The sequence below is a fragment of the Hylobates moloch genome, unplaced genomic scaffold (assembly GCF_009828535.3).
Source record: "Hylobates moloch isolate HMO894 unplaced genomic scaffold, HMol_V3 SCAFFOLD_1, whole genome shotgun sequence".
Taxonomy (NCBI): Eukaryota; Metazoa; Chordata; class Mammalia; order Primates; family Hylobatidae; genus Hylobates; species Hylobates moloch.
In genome coordinates, this window is record NW_026652276.1 from 19,506,522 (window position 1) to 19,526,278 (window position 19,757).

Here is a 19,757-nt window from a genome sequence, read left to right on the forward strand (position 1 = left end):
AGGCTGGTCTCGAACTCCTGACCTCAGGTGATCCGCCAGTCTCAGCCTCCCTAAGTGCTGGGATTACAGGCGTAAGCCACCATGCCCAGCCTAATGCTATTAAAAAGGATGTTAAAAAAAGCTATTAAAAAGGATGTTAGGTGTACATTTGGGCTCTGGAGATGCCCATGATATATTACTACATGAAAAAGACATTGTAGAACAAGGTATGTGATGTAATCCCATTTTCAAAAACAAACTGTATGTATATACATACATATATTTATGATATATATTAACATGAGCACTGAGAAAGATAGAAACTTGTGCAGGAAAATGTTAACATCGGTTGGTTATCTTGGGGAGTGGCAAGTGGGATTCATCAGGAGTAGCGGGCAGATTATTAGATTTTCTTAAGTGTTTCTATGTTGTTTGACTTGTTAAAAAATGTCACTTTTGTTATTACAAACTCTAAGAAAGTTTAAACAAAGCACCAATAGGGAAAATACTTTAAATGTTGGTAATAGATTACTTTCCTCAGTTGTAGGAGGACAGCCTCCAAAAACCAAAGTACTGTTAGCAATAGGAACTGGGTTTCTAAGACTGATCACAGCCTCAGTATAGTTATTTTTTAGCACTTTTTTAGTAAGTTCCATTGCATCTTAAGTGGAAATATTTAATCTCATACGAATTTAAAAGATTTATAGCAAGTGACTATTTAAAACAACTAAGCAGATTTAAAGGAGTAAAATATAGACAATAGGAAGATACTGCTACATTCTAATAAAGACTCACTAAAAAATACTCAAGGAAAAAGCTTAAAAATTATTTAGAAAGAAAAATGTACAGTTAAAAACGATAGATGTAATGTGCTACAATCGTACAATGAAATTCAGTTGACCTTTGAACAACACAAGAGTTGGGGATGCCCATCCCTGGCACAGCTGAAAATGTATATACCTTTTGACTCCCCCAAAACTTAACTATTAATAGCCTGCTGTTGACTAGAACCCTTACCAATAACATCAACAGTTGATTCACATATATTTTGTATGTTACATGTATTATGTACTGTACTTTTATAATAAAGTAAGCTAGAGTAAAGAAAATGTTATTAAGAAAATCATAAGGAAGAGAAAATATATTCACTCTTCATTAAGTGGAAATGGATTGACATGGTTTGGCTTTGTATCTCCACCAAAATCTCACCTTGAATTGTAATAATCTCCACAGGTAGTGGGAGGGAATTGGTGGAAGGTAACTGAATCATGAGGGTGGGTTTTTCCCATGCTGTTTTTGTGATAGTGAATAGGTCTCATGAGATCTGATGGTTTTATAAAGGGAAGTTCCCCTGCACATGCTCACTTGCCTGCTACCATGTGAGACGTGACTTTGCTCCTCCTTTGCTTTCCGTCATGATTGTGGGGCCTCCGCAGCCATGTGGAACTGTAAGTCCATTAAACCTCTTTCCTTTATAAATTACCCAGTCTCGGGTATGTCTTTATTAGCGGTGTGAGAACGGACTAATACATGGATCATCATAAAGTTCTTCATTTTCATTGTCTTCACATTGAGTAGACTGAAAAGGAGGAGGAAAAGGAGGAGTTGGTCTTGCTGTCTCAAGGGTGGCAAGGTGGAAGAGAATCTGTGTATTAGTTAGTGGACCTGCACAGTTCCAATCCATGTTGTCCAAGGGTCAACTGTATTGTACTATGATAAAAATTATGAAGACTTTATTTTAAAAACTTGGAAAATACTATAGTTATAACATTATCTTAACAAAGCAGGATGCAAAACTATATGCTTTTGATTACAACCAAAGAAAATGACAACAATAGCACAACTTCTGTATAAAAAAAGACGAAAAGGAAATAGACTAAAATATCAACAAGATAAGGGGAATAAAGGGATTTTTGTCTTTTTTTCTATTTCCTAAACTTTCCATATATTTTGAAATAATTGTTATTACTACATAGCACTATATAGTTAAAAATGGAGTAAAACTTTATTTGACTATATGGATAACAAATATTTGAATTGTTATATATAGTACTTTATAATAATAAAGTTCTATATAATATGCATAAATAATGACCTTTAATAGTTATTACATATAATATTTTATCCCTTAATAATAGTAATATTTAGTAAACTATAGTAACTATTGAGAAATAAATAAAGTATCAAATATTTTAAGACAATAAATAATATCTGGATAGTTAATCTCACCTTGTAATTGCATAAAATATTTATTTTCTACAGCTCAATGCTGAAATTTCATAGATAATTTGCTGAAACTCTTAAATATCATGCTTCATGAGCAGTGTGGAATTTCAGCCTCTGTTAACTAACTAACCCCTGCAGTTCTGTGCTGGCATTCCTGTGCATTAGCCTAAAACAGTGTCTGTTTACAGTGTCTAGGATTTTTTAAAAAGTCATATTAGTAACATGAATGGAGCTGGAGGCCATTATCCTTAGCAAACTAATGTAGAAACAGAAAACCAAATACTGCTGCATGTTCTCACTTTTAAGTGGCATATTTCATTTAACATGATGAAAACACATGGACACATAGAGGGGAACAACTCCCACTGGGCCTATCAGAGGGTGGAGAGTGGAAGGAGGAAGAGGATCAGGAAAAATAACTAATGGGTAGTAGGCTTAATACCTGGATGATGAAATAATCTGTACAAGAAATCCCCATGACACAAATTTACCTATGTAACAAAACTGCACATGTACCCCTGAACTTAAAAGTTAACAAAAAAGTCATATTAATTGTCAGTAAAAAAGTATGATTATGTTAATTCAGGATAGTATAATCCACCATGATATGTCATGGTAGAAAAGTTAAATAACTACCATATAACTGATGTAACGCACAAAGCCAGAGTGGAAACATGAATATTGTCTTATACCATCTTACTGAGCCATCACTACGCATCTCTTCATTTTCCAAACTGTAAACAGATAATCACGTCTCTAAATGATCTTGCTACTTACATAAATAATGACATGCCGGTAAAGTACCTAGTTGAATGTTGGTGCCATCTTCATCATGTCCATTTGCCAACCAGCAAACTCAACAAGGATACAGGAGAACTAATGATACCAAAAATCAAGTTCCTTACCAGTACCTCTTCCACTTTTTTTTTTTTCCTTCTAATTCACTAGAATAAGAAACCTTTACATTATTAGGATGTATTCAAGAAAGGGATTTCACCTTGAGTCAAAAGGGACCCCAATAAAGGTATCAGGTCCAAAGGACACATTTTAGAGTATCTACTGTGTACCAGGTTCTTTCAGTCATAAGGCACAGAAGCCCTCTCACAAACGAAAGTAGGTAAAATGGGGAGGGATGTGGCAATAATTTAGAGCATCATGGAAATCTCCCAGAATCTTAGGTCGTCACAGTGCATGGGTGTAGGAACAGAAACATTTCTAAGCCAAGGCCTTGTCCCCATCTCTCAGGGCCTTGCTAACCTCATCTCCATGTGCCTCTGTTTCTTGCTTTCATTGGCTCTTATTCTCACTCTTGCTCTCACTTCTCAAGCATCCTCTGCTTTTTCATCTCCTGCTTGGCCCAATTTAGCCATCTTAGCCTTGATCTAAATGACCTTTTAGCTCAAGTGCCTCCCACAGACTAGAATTTCCCTGTGGGTTTCTTGGTTCAGATTCCAGACAGAGAGAATGTGATTGTTGAATTCATGAATGAATATATGTATAAATGAGTCAATCAATAAATAAATGAATTCAGCATTATTCTCCTTTGAGAACTTTTATTGAAAATAAATAATCCATTGAACTCATCTATTTGCCGAACAACGTTCATAGGTAGAAATTTATTTGGCCGTCTATTTCATCATGAAGGAAATTTTCTATGTAATATTATAAGGGTTCTATTTATGCTCCCAAACTATATCTACTAAATTTGTGTCATGTTGAAATAACTTTTTAGAAGATATTACTTATTCATTTTTAATTTTTATGAGTACATGGTATATATATACATACCTTTGGGGCACATGAGATATTTTGATACAGGCATAAAGTGTGTAATAATCACATCAGGGTAAATAGGGTATCTCACCTCAAGCATGTATCATTTCTTTGTGTTACAAATATTCCAATTCCACTATTGTAGTCGTTTTTAAATATACAATAAAGTGTTTGCTGTAGTCATCCTGTTGTGCTGTCAAATCCTAGATCTTACTTATTCTATCTAACTGTATTTTTGTACCCACTAACCATTCCTACTTCCTCTCTCCCCTAACCACTACCCTTCCCAGCCTCTGGTAACCATCATTCTATCCTCTATCTCCATGAGTTGAATTGTTTTACTTTTTAGCTTCCACAAATGAATGAATACAAGAGAAATTTGTGTTTCTGTGCCTGGCTTATTTCATTTAACATAATGTTCTCCACTTCCATCCACTCATCAAAATTTAATAAAACTGTCAACCTAAATAACAGAGCTCTCTAAAAGAAAATGATATTTATTCAGAAGTAGGATCGCAATGGGAATATGTGCATGGTTTACTATGTCATGCTTATTCCCATTGCAATGTTTATTCCTGAATAAATATCATTTTCTTTTAGAATCTCTCTCTCTGTTATTTAGGTTGTCAAAAGAAAACAAAACTTACATCTTATGGGTTAGGTACTTGTTAAGTACTCGGTTATTTTGTTTAATCATTATAATATCTACAGAGTATGAAGAAATTTAGGCTTAGAGGGTTTAGAAATCATTTCACAGTAACACTGTGAAGGAAGGACTCCCACAGGTTTCTCTGGATCCATAGTTTATAAGCTTAGCTATAAAGTTTGTAAGTATATATACCTAGGTATATATACTTATATACATATAAGTAAATAATATAAGTAAAGTATAAAAGCTTAACTATATAAGTTATAGTTATATAAGTATGTAAGTAAAGTATATAAGCTTTACTGTAAGTATATAAGTAAAGTATATAAGCTTAACTATATAGCCTACTTCATACTCCTCGGTGAAATAAGACATTTAAGCCCTGTGACATATAGTTAATACAACATTTTGCTGAAGTTTTAGCAATCAGTTAACATTGTGGCTGGTTAGCAGTTATTGTAGAGTTGGCAAAAGGAAAGAGATAATATTTGTCATCTTTACAGTTCCTTTTAAGCACTTTAGATTTTTGAACACTTGAAATTGATTGAGAGGTCTGCATTTTGCAAGGAAGTGTTCTTATCAGCCCAATGCCAATAGTAATTATAGTGTTAACATGGCAGAGTTTAAGTGATGATCTTCCTTATCAGAGTGAAATCAACCTGTGGAATTGTTGCTGACTTGCAAATCTTAAATATGGCATTTCTGAATTTCAATTCTAATTGCCACATCATTTAAAAAATTTAGCCACTACTTGAAATATATATAAATTCAAAGCAAAATCCAATGTATCGTTTTAATGTGTACTTTCCTTTGGACTATTTGTGATTATTTTTATTTTGATGCTCTTGAGTATAATACTTTGTTAATTATCACAAATAAAATACTATATCATTGAATGTTCACTTATATTTTACTATAAAATGTGACTCCCTTGGCCTTATGATGTGACATAACAGTAGTTATCCTTTTCTGCATCCTCTTGTCTCCACATAGCACTTTTATCCATCCCAGTCTAAAGATTATCTTCATAGTCTTAATCTGCAGTAAAGAAAGATATGTCTTCATTATCTACATAATGGGCTCATTTCTCCATTTCCCTTTGGATATGAATGTGCGTCTGAAACTGCATTACATTATTTATAATTTCATGCTGCATCTCAAGTGAGCTAAGCTCTAACTTCAATACAGGCAATTTGCAGTTTCTACTAAATCACGGTTTAGTTTTGTTTTTGTTTTTTACTTCTTTTTCTTCTATTCTGCAAGGATCTTAACTCTAAGAGATGGAGTTCAGGTATAGCGTTTTATAACATCACAGTATCTTACGTCACTGAGGTTTTCTATTTCACAAAAATGATTTCTTTGGCCAATATCATCTGGCATGAATCTAACTCTAATAACTTCCTTGGGCCTACAGTTTCTTTTACTGACCTTGCTTAAATTTCAAGTGTACCTTGAGTTTGTAGAGGTATTCAGAGAAAAATCAAAGATAAAGGTGACTTTAATATTTGAGTGTTGGGCAGAAATTTAGCAAAATTTATACCTGGCTGTTATTTTATTTTTCAAATTAGGCTGAACTTTGCTAGAGTTCATCTGAATTTCTCATTCAAGTTTTTCCTCCCCAACTAACTGTGACAAAAATATTCTTTTTTTCCAAAGAATGTTCAAGCAACATACCAATTCTCAATCTATGAAGTACAAAAAGTGAAAGCTTCTTAAAGACTTAATGGAAAAAGATTCATTGAGGAAAATAATATTAGCTCATAAAATATTCCCTAGGTTAGGTGTTTTATCAACCCTATCAGACTAGTGTTCTGAGCTCTTTGTAAGGTCTCTGTGTTTCCTTATTGCTATGCTTATATCGAGGTTTCTAGAGATAGCAATTTCGCTTCCAGCAATAAATTAAGTCAACAATTAAAATGACAAAACAAGGTGTATCTATGTTCCTCACTCCCCTGAAAACTGTACTATCTTAAGCAGGCGCTCTTTGCTTCTGCCTAAATGTGCTTTGACTCCCCCATATTTGTCAGTTATCTTGTAAGTTAGAAACCAGCTATAACCACTTAATAGCTACATTACTATTCCTTATTTTGATTAATACCTCTTCCCCCAGGGTACATATCTAGATGACGGCATCTGTTCTGAATAGCTTCCATCTGGAGAGCTACAGTTCTAATTTTTCCACTTACATATGTAAGATTCATTGTCATGAAGTAGTTTTAAAAATAGTAATAAATATTTGACTTAATTATCCTACAGAAAATTTCAGTCTTTTATAACTGCAAACTGAGGAAAGGAAACATGACATTGGTGTAAGTAAAGCAGTTCTGTTTTTTTAGAGTCACATAACTAATGTTATTTGTCAGTATGATTTGGACTTGTAGCAGTAATTGATTAATAAATTGCCCATTTACTGCCATCCCCGTAGTAGAATCCAACATGTACTGTGACTGTTCAATAATGTACATTTTAATTAATGATTTCTTTTCTCTGAAACTGAAATGTCAATATGATTGTAAGTGTGTATGCTGCGGACAGAGTTCAACAGAGCCTCTTAAAAACAGAGCTAAAATGGAAGGTAACAGCTTGCTTGCCACATGAGGCTGTGGACCAATTAAACCAGCTCCCTCAAGTGTTCAATGTTGGGGAGAAAGAACTGTCAAGAATCCCATATACTCACAAATAAGTTCCTGATCACTTTGTGTTGCATGCATTGACTATTGCTATAATCCATTTAATAGATACTTGGGTCTTTATTTTATGCTCAGAACTTGCCTCTGTGGGCATCACTCATATTTTGTAGCAGCTTTGTCCCAGTAGGCAACATGTATGGTTAGATCAGATGGTACTATGTTTGATACTGAATTACTCTATTATAATAGATCTATGACCTTGTGTAAATTGCATAACCGAGCCTCAGTTTCTTCATCTATAAAATAGGTATTTAACGAGGCAATATCTTAAAGTACCATGCACAAAAAGGTATTCAACAAATGAGAACTATTATTTTCTCTTTGGGTATCCACATCCAACCTGGTTCAATATCTGGATTATGTTATATTTATTTATTTATTTTTAGAGACAAGGATCTCACTCTGTTGCCCAAGCTGGAGTGCTGTGGCATGATCATAGCTCACTGCAGCCTCAAACTCCTGGGCTCAAGTGATCCTCTTGCCTCAAGCCTCTTGAGTAGCTGGGATTACAGGCATGAGCTGCCGCATTCGACTGGATTATGTTATGTTTAAAGGAGACAGAAGTTTATTCTTGTGTGGTATTTTGGGAAAAATGTGTCATAAAACTTTCCAGATCTTTTATAATGAGTCTTTGTAAGTTTTTTTTTTTTTTTTAAATCAAGGGCAGGGTAGGAAATCCTTACTTTTAAAAAATTCAATATGGCATCCACATACAGAGCATACATTTTTCACCCCTTTCCCTTCAGAAATCCCATTAAAATTATAGCACAGGAATAAAAAGGGAATAAAAGCTAAGCTATTCAGAAGGGGCCTTCACAGATGAGAGAGTTCAATAAATTTTTGGAAGGCAACAGCATATAGAAGATGATAGTTTAAAAAAAATAGCTGGGGTAACTGCTATAGGAGTTTCATAGGAGAGATGGGTTTCTCATAGGTAGCACATAACTGGGACATGCTATTTTTATCTAGTTAGTCTGCATCTTCTTAATGAAAAGTTTAATCTGTTTACACTCATGGTAATTCTTGATATGTGAGGGCTCATTCCTGTAATTTTATTAATTGGTTTCTGGTTGTTTTGTGTATCCTTTGTTCTTTTCTTTCTCTCTTATTGTTTATCATTATGATGTGGTGACTTTCTGTAGTGGTAACATTTGAGTCCTTACTCTTCATTTGTGCGTTTGCTCTACCAGTAGGCTTTATACTTCCGTGTTTTTTTGTGATGGTAGATACCGTCCCTTTGCTTCCACATGTAGGACTCCCTTAAGCATATTTTTTAAGGCCAGTCTAGTGATGATGAATTTCCTCAGCTTTTGCTTTTCTGGGAAAGACTTTATATCCTTCATTTATGAAGGATAACTTTGCTAGGTATAGTAACTTTGTTTGGCATTTTATTTTTCTTTCAGCACTTTGAATATATCATTCCATTTGCTCTGGGTCTTAAAGATTTCTGCTGAGAAATCTGCTGTTAGTCTGATGGAGGTTCCCTTCTAACTGACTAGACACATTTCTCTTGCTGTTTCTGGAATTATCTCTTTGTCTTTGGCTTTCGACAGTTTGACTATAATATACCATGAAGAAGACCTTTTTGAATTGTATCTATTTGGGGATCTCTCAGCTTCCTGAATCTGGATGTCTAAATCTCTTGCTAGATTAAAAAAATTTCAGCTATTATTTCATTAAATAGGTTTTATATTCCTCTAGTTTTCTCTTTGCCTTCTAAGACACTGAAAATGCAAATATATGGTTGCTTTATGTTGTCTCATATGTCATGTAGGCTTTGTTCATTTGTTTTTTATTAATTTTTCTTTGTTTTTGTTCAACTGGGTTTTTTCAAAAGACCAGTCTTCAAGTTCTGAAATTTGTTTTTCTCTTTGGTCTAGTCTATTGTTGAAACATTTGAAGGTATTTTGTATTTCGTTTAATGAATTCTTCAGTTCCAGAATTTCAGTTTTTTTTTTTTTTTATGATATCTGTCCCTTTGGTAGATTTCTCATTCATATCCTGAATTGTTTTTCTGATTTCTTTATATTGTTTTTCTGACTTCTCTTAAATTTCACTGAGCTTCTTTAATATCATAATATCATTGTTTTTCATAAATTTCTTTTTCATTGGAATCTGTTGGTGGAAAGTTAATTTGTTCCTTTGGAGGTGTCATATTTCCTTGGTTTTTTTTTTTTCATGTTTCTTGTGTCCTTACATTGATATCTGTGCAGCTGGCATAATAGTCACTTCTTCCAATTTTTAAAATTTGCTTTCATTGGGGAGAAATTTTTTCTGAAGATACATCTATGCTATTGATTGGTTAGGACACTTTGGCCTTGATTCTCGGTGTGCGCAGTAGTGTGGTCTCCATATGATTTCTTTGGCTATAAACACTGTCAGTAGTGTCTATGATTTCTTTAGTGGCTTAGGCGGCTGTTATTAGTGGAGGCTGTGGTAAAGTTTTGCTGTGAACGGGCATATCAAGCAAGCCAATCCTTGGGTTCCAGTGGTGACAGCAGCAGTCCAAGCATCCCTGTCCCTGGGCCCCATGGTAGTATACACTGGCACTGGTGTTAGTGGGTTCAGGTCAGCTGATTATTGGGCCACCAGGAGGATTCCTTGGGTGTTGGCAGTCACAGCAGTGAGCCATGTGGGTGGGAGGGTCCTTGGGCCCCTGGGCATCAAGTATGGCCTGGGTGATGGCAGTAGCAGTGGCAGGGCAATCTCTAGCTGTCCTGGTGTTGGTGCTGACTGTGTTGGGCAGGGTGGGCTGGTCCCTAGGCCTGCAGGTGGGGCATACAAGTGGGTGGCAGCTGTGGTGGTAGTGGTAGGTTGGTGGGCCTGTCCTCAGGTCCCTGGGAGGGGTGCTTAGGTGCCAATAGTGGTAGATGAAGTTGGGCAATCCCAAAGCACCCAGACATCATGCTCAGGCACTAGGGGAAGGGGGATGGAGCCGGGTCAGGTGGGCCTATATTCAGGCCCCCTTGGTGGTGCATATGGGTGCTGGCTGTGGTAGGCAGGAATGTAGTGATCCCAGGCCATTGGCAGAATGCCTGGGTGGGAGCAGCAGCAGCTGTGCTATGACCCTGATGCTAGGGAGAGCAGGGTTGCTTTCAGTGGCAACAGTAAGGTGGCTGGGGAGCACACATTTTGGCCTCAGGTGGCTGCTATAAGTGAGGTAGCCTTTTTTTGGGATGCCTTTAAATGCATAGTGGCCTTGCTACTGGAGGCAGCTGGGTTACTGACAATGGCTTGCATTTTGGCCTTGGCAGCAGAGCCAGCTGTGGTGGTGAATAAAGGTGGAGAATGTCAATGGGGCTCCAGGGATGTGAAGATACAGGGGCTATTGGGCCCTCCAGCAGAATACAGTATGATAGGGTCTGTGTTCTCAAAATGGTGCCTTCCTGTAGCTGCTTAGGATTTAGGAGCTGTGGAGGACCCTGTGTGAGCTTCCTCTCAGAAGAAATACTGTGGGATAGTCTCCAGGCAGCTCCCTATGTTAGTCTCAGGGACTGCTTGAGTTGAATGGCTCAGGGTCCAGGCTAGGATTTCAGGAGTCCATGGTAAGAAGGTGGACCTGCTGGGGGTTTCTCATTCACCCTTTTTCCACATTGGAGAACTTCTCCAGGCTCCTAGCAGATCCCTGCTGAGCAGGCTGCCTTGCTTCCCCCTCCGTACTTGTCTTACGTGTTTCCTGTCACTTCTCTGTTAAATTCCAGCATTCTTTCTCTCTCTCTCTCTCTAGGTGGTCTATTTGAAGTGTGATTATGTAGTCACTGTTTTGGTTCTTTGTGGAGAAGGCAGCTCCAGATGCCTCTGGTCAGCCTTGGTTGATTAGATTAATAATCTGGCCAGCTGGGATACAGTCATGTACCTGTCTTTCATGTATTTGCATAGTTTCTACATACTCTGTCCCTTTAGTTCAATATGCAAATATGTATTCTTTCAAAAGAAACAATAGCAACTCTGGTGAAGAAAATTTGAGTTTAATCCAGAAGTGGATTTACCATGAAACCAATGAAGCTTAAGTTTCAAGGCCACTTATTTGAACTTGAAGTGTTCCCATGTCCATATGTTCTCATAAAATTCACAGGAATATATTTTAACTGCAAATCGTTGAGACCATTGTTTCTTTCCACTTCAACTTCCCCTTGTTAGGGTTAGGTAGCATCGAAGAAGCCACGGGCATTTTTGGACCACGTGTAAGGAAGTTGATCTTTGGTTTTGGTTTAGTGAAATATTTATGCAATTCACAGATTCTTCCATGTAGAGGTTAGCTGTCCCAGTGCAAAAAACCATTTTCAGTCCTAATCTTACCACTCCCTATATCTGTGCATCTAACTTTATAAAAGGAAGGTGAAGGGCCCCATATAACCCTCATAATATGCCACAATATTAAGGACACCAAAGACAAGCTGGTCAGTGAGTGTTGTCAATTCAGAGTACTTAAAATTACTCCCTGCAACAAACAAATCCCTAAAATGCCTTGAAGTTTTACAGCTCATATATGAAATTCACTTGAGAGAAGTGTTTCTAAAATTAATAATAATCCTAAAAGTGTATGCACCAATACAAACAATTGTGAAGCCAAAAGGAACCTTTCCATACTATTAATTTTTTAAAAATATGTTGTTTGATCCACCACGCTGCAAGCAAGACTGATTTCTTCTTCTAGTCTCTCGCAGAAAGTATGACAAAATTCTTGTGGCATGAATAGACAATCAAATAGTACGCAGACAAATAATTTTATTGAGGGGTATGTCAGATAGCTAATTAGTTGAAAAAAAATTTTTCTGGATTTTGAGATCTTTCCTCAATTTGTCAACTTCAAATGTTTTGTTGTGGCAGTGGTTTATTTTATAATTCTAAATGAATACTTAACTTCTTACCAAGTAGTTTTAATTATTTTTCTTAAAAAGGACCTCCAAAACGGTATAAGCTTCAGGTCCATGGGCTTGCACCTGGCTGAAGTGAGTACCTCACCCACATACTCTGATAGTGGATGGGAAAGAACCTAATGGATCTGCCCTTTACAACTGCCTCAGTCTCCTGAAAACCAAATCTGCTTATTATTAAGTCAGCAAATGCACAGTTGATGGATTGTAATGACTCTGAAGGAATCTGTGTGGCCAGAAAGATAAATAATACATTGTTTAAAGGTTTTTGAATTCTTATAATGTTTTGGAAGAAGACATTCTTTAAAATACAAAAGAAATGAAGAGGGAGGATGTATCATGGTCAGAGAGAAAAATACATAAACAACCAATTATGATTAACCATGCTAGATGAAAGGTGATTTGTCTCTTATTTCCATCTATGGGAAATATTACAAAAACATCATCATGTGAAGAGTCAATTAAGCAGATACCATCTAACAGAGACAGTCTATCTTGGCTCAATATACCCATAGAATCTGTTTGTTTCTTTTCAGCAAGGGTACTGCTGTATGTAGGATGGTACATGGCTTCAAATAGATGATGCAAATGGCATATGGAAGAAATTAGCCTGTTTCTTTATTGTTAACACATCCGGTACTCCATGCATGCCGAATCTCACTCCCAGCTTTAGCCCTTTATAGGTATAAAGGGAAAAGTCGATTCCTATGTTGGTTGATGTGCTCCTTTGTCTTATGCACTTTCCCGCACCACTCAATATTTATAATGCAGCATCTGAATCTGTTTCTTTAAAATTCTCTTCTGTTAAGGCTTTTAGTCATATCTTAGATACAGGTTTACTAAAAAAATTTTTTTTTGAGGCTGTAAAAGTTTGATAAACACTTGTTTATACCACATCGAACTGATTTCTTTACATCTTTGTAATAGTACTTCTCAGAGGCTTTAATAATCAATCTCTGAGTAGAAAATATAGAATGTAGTTTGGAATACTTCCCAAATTATTTGATGACAAAAACTTTTTTTTGAGGAACTAATATTTTAGAGACCATAATTTTAGGAAATTCTGCTTTAGACTATAATGAAATGAGACAATGGAATTTAAATGCTTTGTTTAACATGAAAACCAAAAAATTATATGGTACTATGATAATAACTATTATTATTACTATTATTATTATTATTAAGACTACCATGTTCAAAGGAATCAATTGGTTCTCTCATTCTTTTCTAATAGGTGTCATTTAAACTGTATGTATAGATCTGAAAAGAAAATGCACTAAGACAAACATATTCACTTGCATAATTTTCTGCTGTAATAGTTTTGTTTTACAAACAGATTGAGAAAAATTTTACAAGCTTCTAGCTATCGAGATTTTTCCTGTGGCCTCAGTAGTTTTCACTACGTTTTTAAGATTCTTCACTAGATTTATTAAAGAACAATGACTATCAATGCAATCCCTATCAGAATTCCAATACTTTTTTTGCAAATGTAGAAAAATTCATTCTAAGATTCATGTGGAATCTCAAGGGGCCCTGAATAGCCAAAACAAATTTGGAAAAGAAGAACAAATTTTGAGCATTCATACTTCCTGATTTCAAAACATATTACAGAGCTACAGAAATCAAAACAATATGGCACTGTCACAAACACAGATAAATAGATCAACGAAATAAAATAGAGAGCCCAAGCTGGGCATAGTGGCTCATACCTGTAATCTCAGCACTTTGGGAGGCCAAGAAGGGTGGATCACCTGAGGTCAGAAGTTCCAGAGCAGCATGGCCAACATGGTGAAACCCCATCTCTACTAAAAATACAAAAATTAGCCGGGTACGGTGGCACACACCTGTAATCCTAGCTACTTGGGAGGCTGAAGCAGGAGAATCGCTTGAACCCAGGAGGTGGAGGTTGCAGTGAGCCAAGATTGCGCCAGCACACTGCAGCCTGGGTGACAGAGTGAAACTATGTATCAAAAAAAAAAAAAAAAAAGAGAGCCCGGAAACAAACTCACGTGTATAATCAAATGATCTTTGACAGGGGTGCCAAGATCACTCAAGGGGGAAAGGACAGAGAAATGGAGAAATGGTACTGAGAAAACTGGATATACATGTGCAAAAGGATTAAGTTGACTTTTATTTTATAACATATACAAAAATTAAATCAAAACGAATTAAAGACCTAAAAGTAAGACCTAAAATTATAAAACTCATAGAAGAAATATAGAGGTGAAGCTTCATGACACTAGATTTGGCAATGACTTCTTGGACACAATACCAAAAGCACTGGTAACAAAAGCAAAATAGATAAATGGGACTGCGTCAAACCTAAAAACTTCTCCACATTGAAGGACACAATCAACATAATGAAAAGGCAACCTATGGGATGGGAGAAAGTATTTGCAAATCATGTATTTATGGGGGTTAATATCCAGAATATGTCAGGAATTTCTACAATGACTCAATGACAAAAAATTAAATAACTTAACTAGAAAATGGGCCAAGGCATTGAATAGCCATTTCTCCAAAGATGATATACAAATGGCTAACAGGCATACGAAAAGTTGCTCAATATCACTAATCATCAGAGAAATGCAAATCAAAACCACAATGAGATTTCACCTGAGACCCATTAGCATGGCTATCAAAAACAACAACAACAACAACAAAACCCAGAAAACAAAATAATAAGTGTTGGCAAGGGCGTGGAAAAATTGGAATACTTACATACTGCTGGTGGAATTGTAAAATGATGCAACTGCTATGGAAAACAGTATGAAACTTTCTCAAAAAATTAAAAATAGAACTGCCCTATAATTCAGCAATCTCACTTCTGGGTATATGTCCAAAAGAACTGAAATCAGTATGTCAAAGAGATATCAGCATTCCCATGTTCAGAGCAGCATTATTCACAATAGCCAAGAGGTGGAAGAAACTCAAAGTGTCCATTGATGGTTGAATGGATAAACAAAATGTGATATACACAACAATGGAATATCATTCTGCCTTAAAAAGGAAGGAAATGCTAACAGATGCTACAACAAGAATAAGCCTTGAGGAGATTATTCTAAGTAAAATAAGCCAGTAACAAAAAGACAAAAAGCATATAATTCCACTTATATGAGGTATCTAAGTGGTGAAGTTTACTTTTAATGGCAAGAACTGCAATTACTTTTGCACCAACCTAATACAAACAGAAAGTAAAATGATGGTTACCAGGGGCTGGGGGGAGCTGGGACAAGGAATTTGTTCTTTAGTGGGTATAGAGTTTCTGATTTGAAAGATAAAAAGCTCTGGATATCTGTTTCATAGCAATGTGAATATACTTAGCATTACTGGACTATACACTTAAAAATGGTTACGATGATCAATTTTATGTTATGTGTTTTTCACACACACACACACACACACACACACACACACACACACACACCCATAAATAAAACAGTGACTGTCTGGGAGCTCCTCAAAGATGAATGAAGGCCATTTATAACTAGACTTTCTAGAACAATTGGCTTTTTTTTTTTTGTCACAGAGTCTCACTCCATCACTTAGGCTGGAGTGCAGTGGCACAATCTTGGTTCACTGCAACTTTCGCTTTCCAGGTTCAACCGATTCTCCTTCCTCAGCCTTCCAAGTAGGTGGGATTGCAGGTGCCCACCACCATACCTGGCTAAGTTTTGTATTTTTAGTAGAGATGGGATTTTGTCATGTTGGTAAGGCTGGTCTCAAACTCCTGGCCTCAAGTGATCCACCCACTTTGGCCTCCCAAAATGCTGGGATTACAGGCATGAGCCACTGTGCTTAGCCTACAGTTAACTCTTGAACAATTCAGAGGTTAGGGGAACCAGCCCCCTGTTCAGTCAAAAATCTGCATATAACTCGACTCCCCAAAAACTTAACTACTAAAAGCCTACCATTGACCGGCAGCCTTATAGATAATATAAACACTTGATTCACACATATTTTGTATATGTTTTATAAACTGTATTCTTACAATAAAGCAAGCCAGAGAAAATAATATTATTAAGAAAATCATAAGGAAGAGAAAATATATTTACTATTGGTTAAGTGGAAGTAAATCATCATAAAGGTCTTCATCCTTGTCATCTTCATGTTGAGTAGGCTGAGGAGGAGGAGGAAGAGGGGTTGGTCTTGCTGACTCAGGTGTGACAAAGGAGGATGAAAATCCATGTATAAATGGACCCATGCAGTTCAAACTCATGTTGTTCAACTGTACTTCTCTTTCTGTGTACCTTTGTTCACTTTTGTTCTAATCAAATGAGTTCTTTTAATAAATTCCCCTTGGAGCCAGGATACTTAAGAGATTATAAATAGACGGCATACATGTATAATGGGTGTTAAAGAGTGAGAAATTGACACCAAGTCTGAAATGTTTTCATGTGATGTTTCCTTTCCTTTCAAATTTTGCAACTGGTGATCAAACACATCAAGGACTGCTTGACCATACAGTCTGTGATGCCTTTTACTACTTAGATCTTTGTGAAGTATCAAGGAGACTGGAGTCTCAGAAGCTGGGCCATCTCCTCACCTCCTACAGTCCATGGGAACCTACAATATCTCTTCTTTCAGTCAAAGACTTGATTAGACTTAACACCATCTTTGGCTTTTATTCTCCCTCAAGGTCAAGACCATCCCTGGTGTCAGGTTGGGAACTTGAGTGCCTTTAGTATTTCACAGCAGTAGGGCAGCCTTTTGAGTTTTGAGAATCATTGCTTTGATAGAAGTGCCAGGACAAATAAAGGTAAGAAATGCAATACAATTGCAGCTTCATTTACTCCTATTTGTGGCATCCAAGAAGGTGTATTTCTTTATATTAAAAGTGCTGTATTTTACTTTTATGTCTCAAAGAAAATATTCATAGCTCAAAGAGAAAGAGCTTTTGCAACTTCAACACACATTTTTGACCTGATAAAGTGTGTTTATATTAATAGCATCAAATAAAAGGGTAGAATTATAAGAGCGAAAAAATTTTCTGGCAACAATGCAGACTTGATTGAAAGAGTCCAGGCTGCAGAATGACCGTTCAGAAACAAAGTACATTGCATGTATTTCCATTTGATCTTGCCTTTGGCATACAAATTGTAGGAAATATTAGAAGGGAAAAAGCTATTTTAGAATTGAGCCTGTAGCTGGTTGGCATAGAAAGCATAAGTTCATGAATGGCTTCCAGAGGTTAAGGTAGGGCAATCATTTTCCCAGGTGAGGAGATGGCCCAGCCTCCTAAACCTGCAGCTTTTAAAACTTTGAAAAGATCTGAAAAGAAAAAAGCTTCAGACATCGCTTATAGATTAGAAACAGGTATTTAAACAGGTTTTTCTTCCACAATGGATTTAGTAATTCTTAAAAAATCCACCATGGAAGAAGCTCCTATTTTTCCATTCTGCCATTTTCCCATTATTCTCTTTGTTATGTAGCATTGATAAGCTCCCATATTTCTTCTTCTTCTGCTTTGGCCCATGGAAGTCTGGGTTTTGGAGCAGTGATATCACCAATGTCTTGAGTGATAAGGGCAGTGGTCTGAGGCCTGAGCGGTGCCTGTGGAGAATAGAGAGAGGAAGAGGACTCCTAGGACTCGTTCTGGGCAGTGAGCTCAGCCTTGATTTTCCTCCCTGTTTCAGAAAGGGGACATCTGGGCTCCCCTCCCACTTCAGCGCTTCCTTGAATTCTTTCTGTTTTGTTTTTGTTTTGAGATAGAATCTTGCTCTGTCACCCAGGCTAGGTGCAATGGTGCAATTGTGGCTCACTGTAGCCTTGAACTCCTATACCCAAGGGATTCTCCCTCCCCAGCCTCCCTTCGTAGCTGGGACCAAATGTGCACACCACCACACTTGGTTAATTTTTATCTATTTTTATATTTTGTAGAGATAGGAGCTGGCCATATGTCCCAGGCTGGTCTTGAACTTCTGGCCTCAAGTGATTCTCCCACCTCTGTCTCCCAAAGTCCTGGAATTAAAGGTGTGAACCACCACCATTAGCCTTCCTTGATTTCTTTTTTCTCTCTCTCTCTCCTTCTCTCTCTTTCTCTCTCTCTCTTCCTTTCCTTTCCTTTCCTTTCCTTTCCTTTCCTTTCCTTTCCTTTCTCCTTTCCTTTCCTTTCCTTTCCTTTCCTTTCCTTTCCTTTCCTTTCTTTTTTTTTACAGTGTCTTCTCAGCTGCCCAGGCTACAGTGCAGGAGTGTGACTCACTGCAGCCTCAAATTCTATAGCTCAAGGGATCCTGCTGCCTCAGCCTCCTGAGTAGCTAGGACTTCAGGCTAATATTTTAGTTTTTTGTAGAGACAGTCTCTCTGTGTTTCCCAGGCTAGTCTTGAACTTCTGTCCTCAACTGGTCCTCCTGTCTCTACCTCCCAAAGTGCTGGGATTACAGGTGTGAGACACTGCACCCAGCTGTAGATTTCTTAAATACGGCAGAGAACAAAAAAAGGCCAAAGGAAAAAAAAAATGAACAAAAGAGCTAGATTCCAGATTATTTTCTCCAGTCCCTTAAAACTAATGTGCTTAGTGAGGTCTTCAAAAATGTAGTCATTATTTGTGCTATTTTTATACAGATGATCCCAGTTTTGAGTGTGTCTGTAAGATTGATGACTGTTATGAACATTTTTAAATATCATGGAAGATAGTAGTGTAATGAGCATCTGTATGTATTCCTCCAATACCTACAGTGAGATTTCACTTTGTCCTGATGTTTTATGCAGGGCTTTATTTATTGCAACTAGTAGATCAATAATGTGTGATTAAATTCATAGGTCAGGCCTCTGCCTGGTCTTCTTGACTGAGCTACTACCTATATCTCTATCTCTGAAATAACAGAAGAGATGCATGAGAACTACTTTTTGCTCCTATTGGCTGTGTCACCTTGCACTGATTACATAAACTTTCTGAGCCTCTCTCACAGGGTTTCATAAGAATTACTGAGATCAGGTATAGGAACTGCTGACATAGATAATACTGAGTGTTAACAGCAGCCCAGGAGTCCTTGTGTGTTATGTGTACAGCATATTCAGTCTTCACAACAGACTTAGGCAGTAACCACCCTCATCCTCATTTTACAGTTTGGGAAACTAAAGCACAGAGAAGCTAAATAGCACATCTAATACTACACAAATGATGAGCAGCAGAACTAGGATGTGGACTCAGGACTGTCAACTCACACTCTATGTGAATGTTTTTCCCCCACTAAGTCCTTTGTGAGACAGTAACCCCAAAACTAAAGCATTCTCTCTCTTTAGGTGGTCAATAGAGGAAATCTATGTAAGAGATTGCCTGAGACCATGGCTGTGTCCCATTTATACACAAATCTTCAAAAATAAAACAATTCAGCAAATAGTGGATGTCTAATATGTTCAAGCACGAACAAGATTCTTGCAAAGCCCATTCAAATACTGACATGAATACACAATGAATATCCCTTATCTGAAATGCTTGGAATCAAAACTGTTTCAGATGTCGGATTTTGGAATATTTGCATATACATAATGAGACAGCTGGGGGATGGGACCCTAAACATGAAATTCATTTATGTTTCGTATACACCTTATACCTATAGC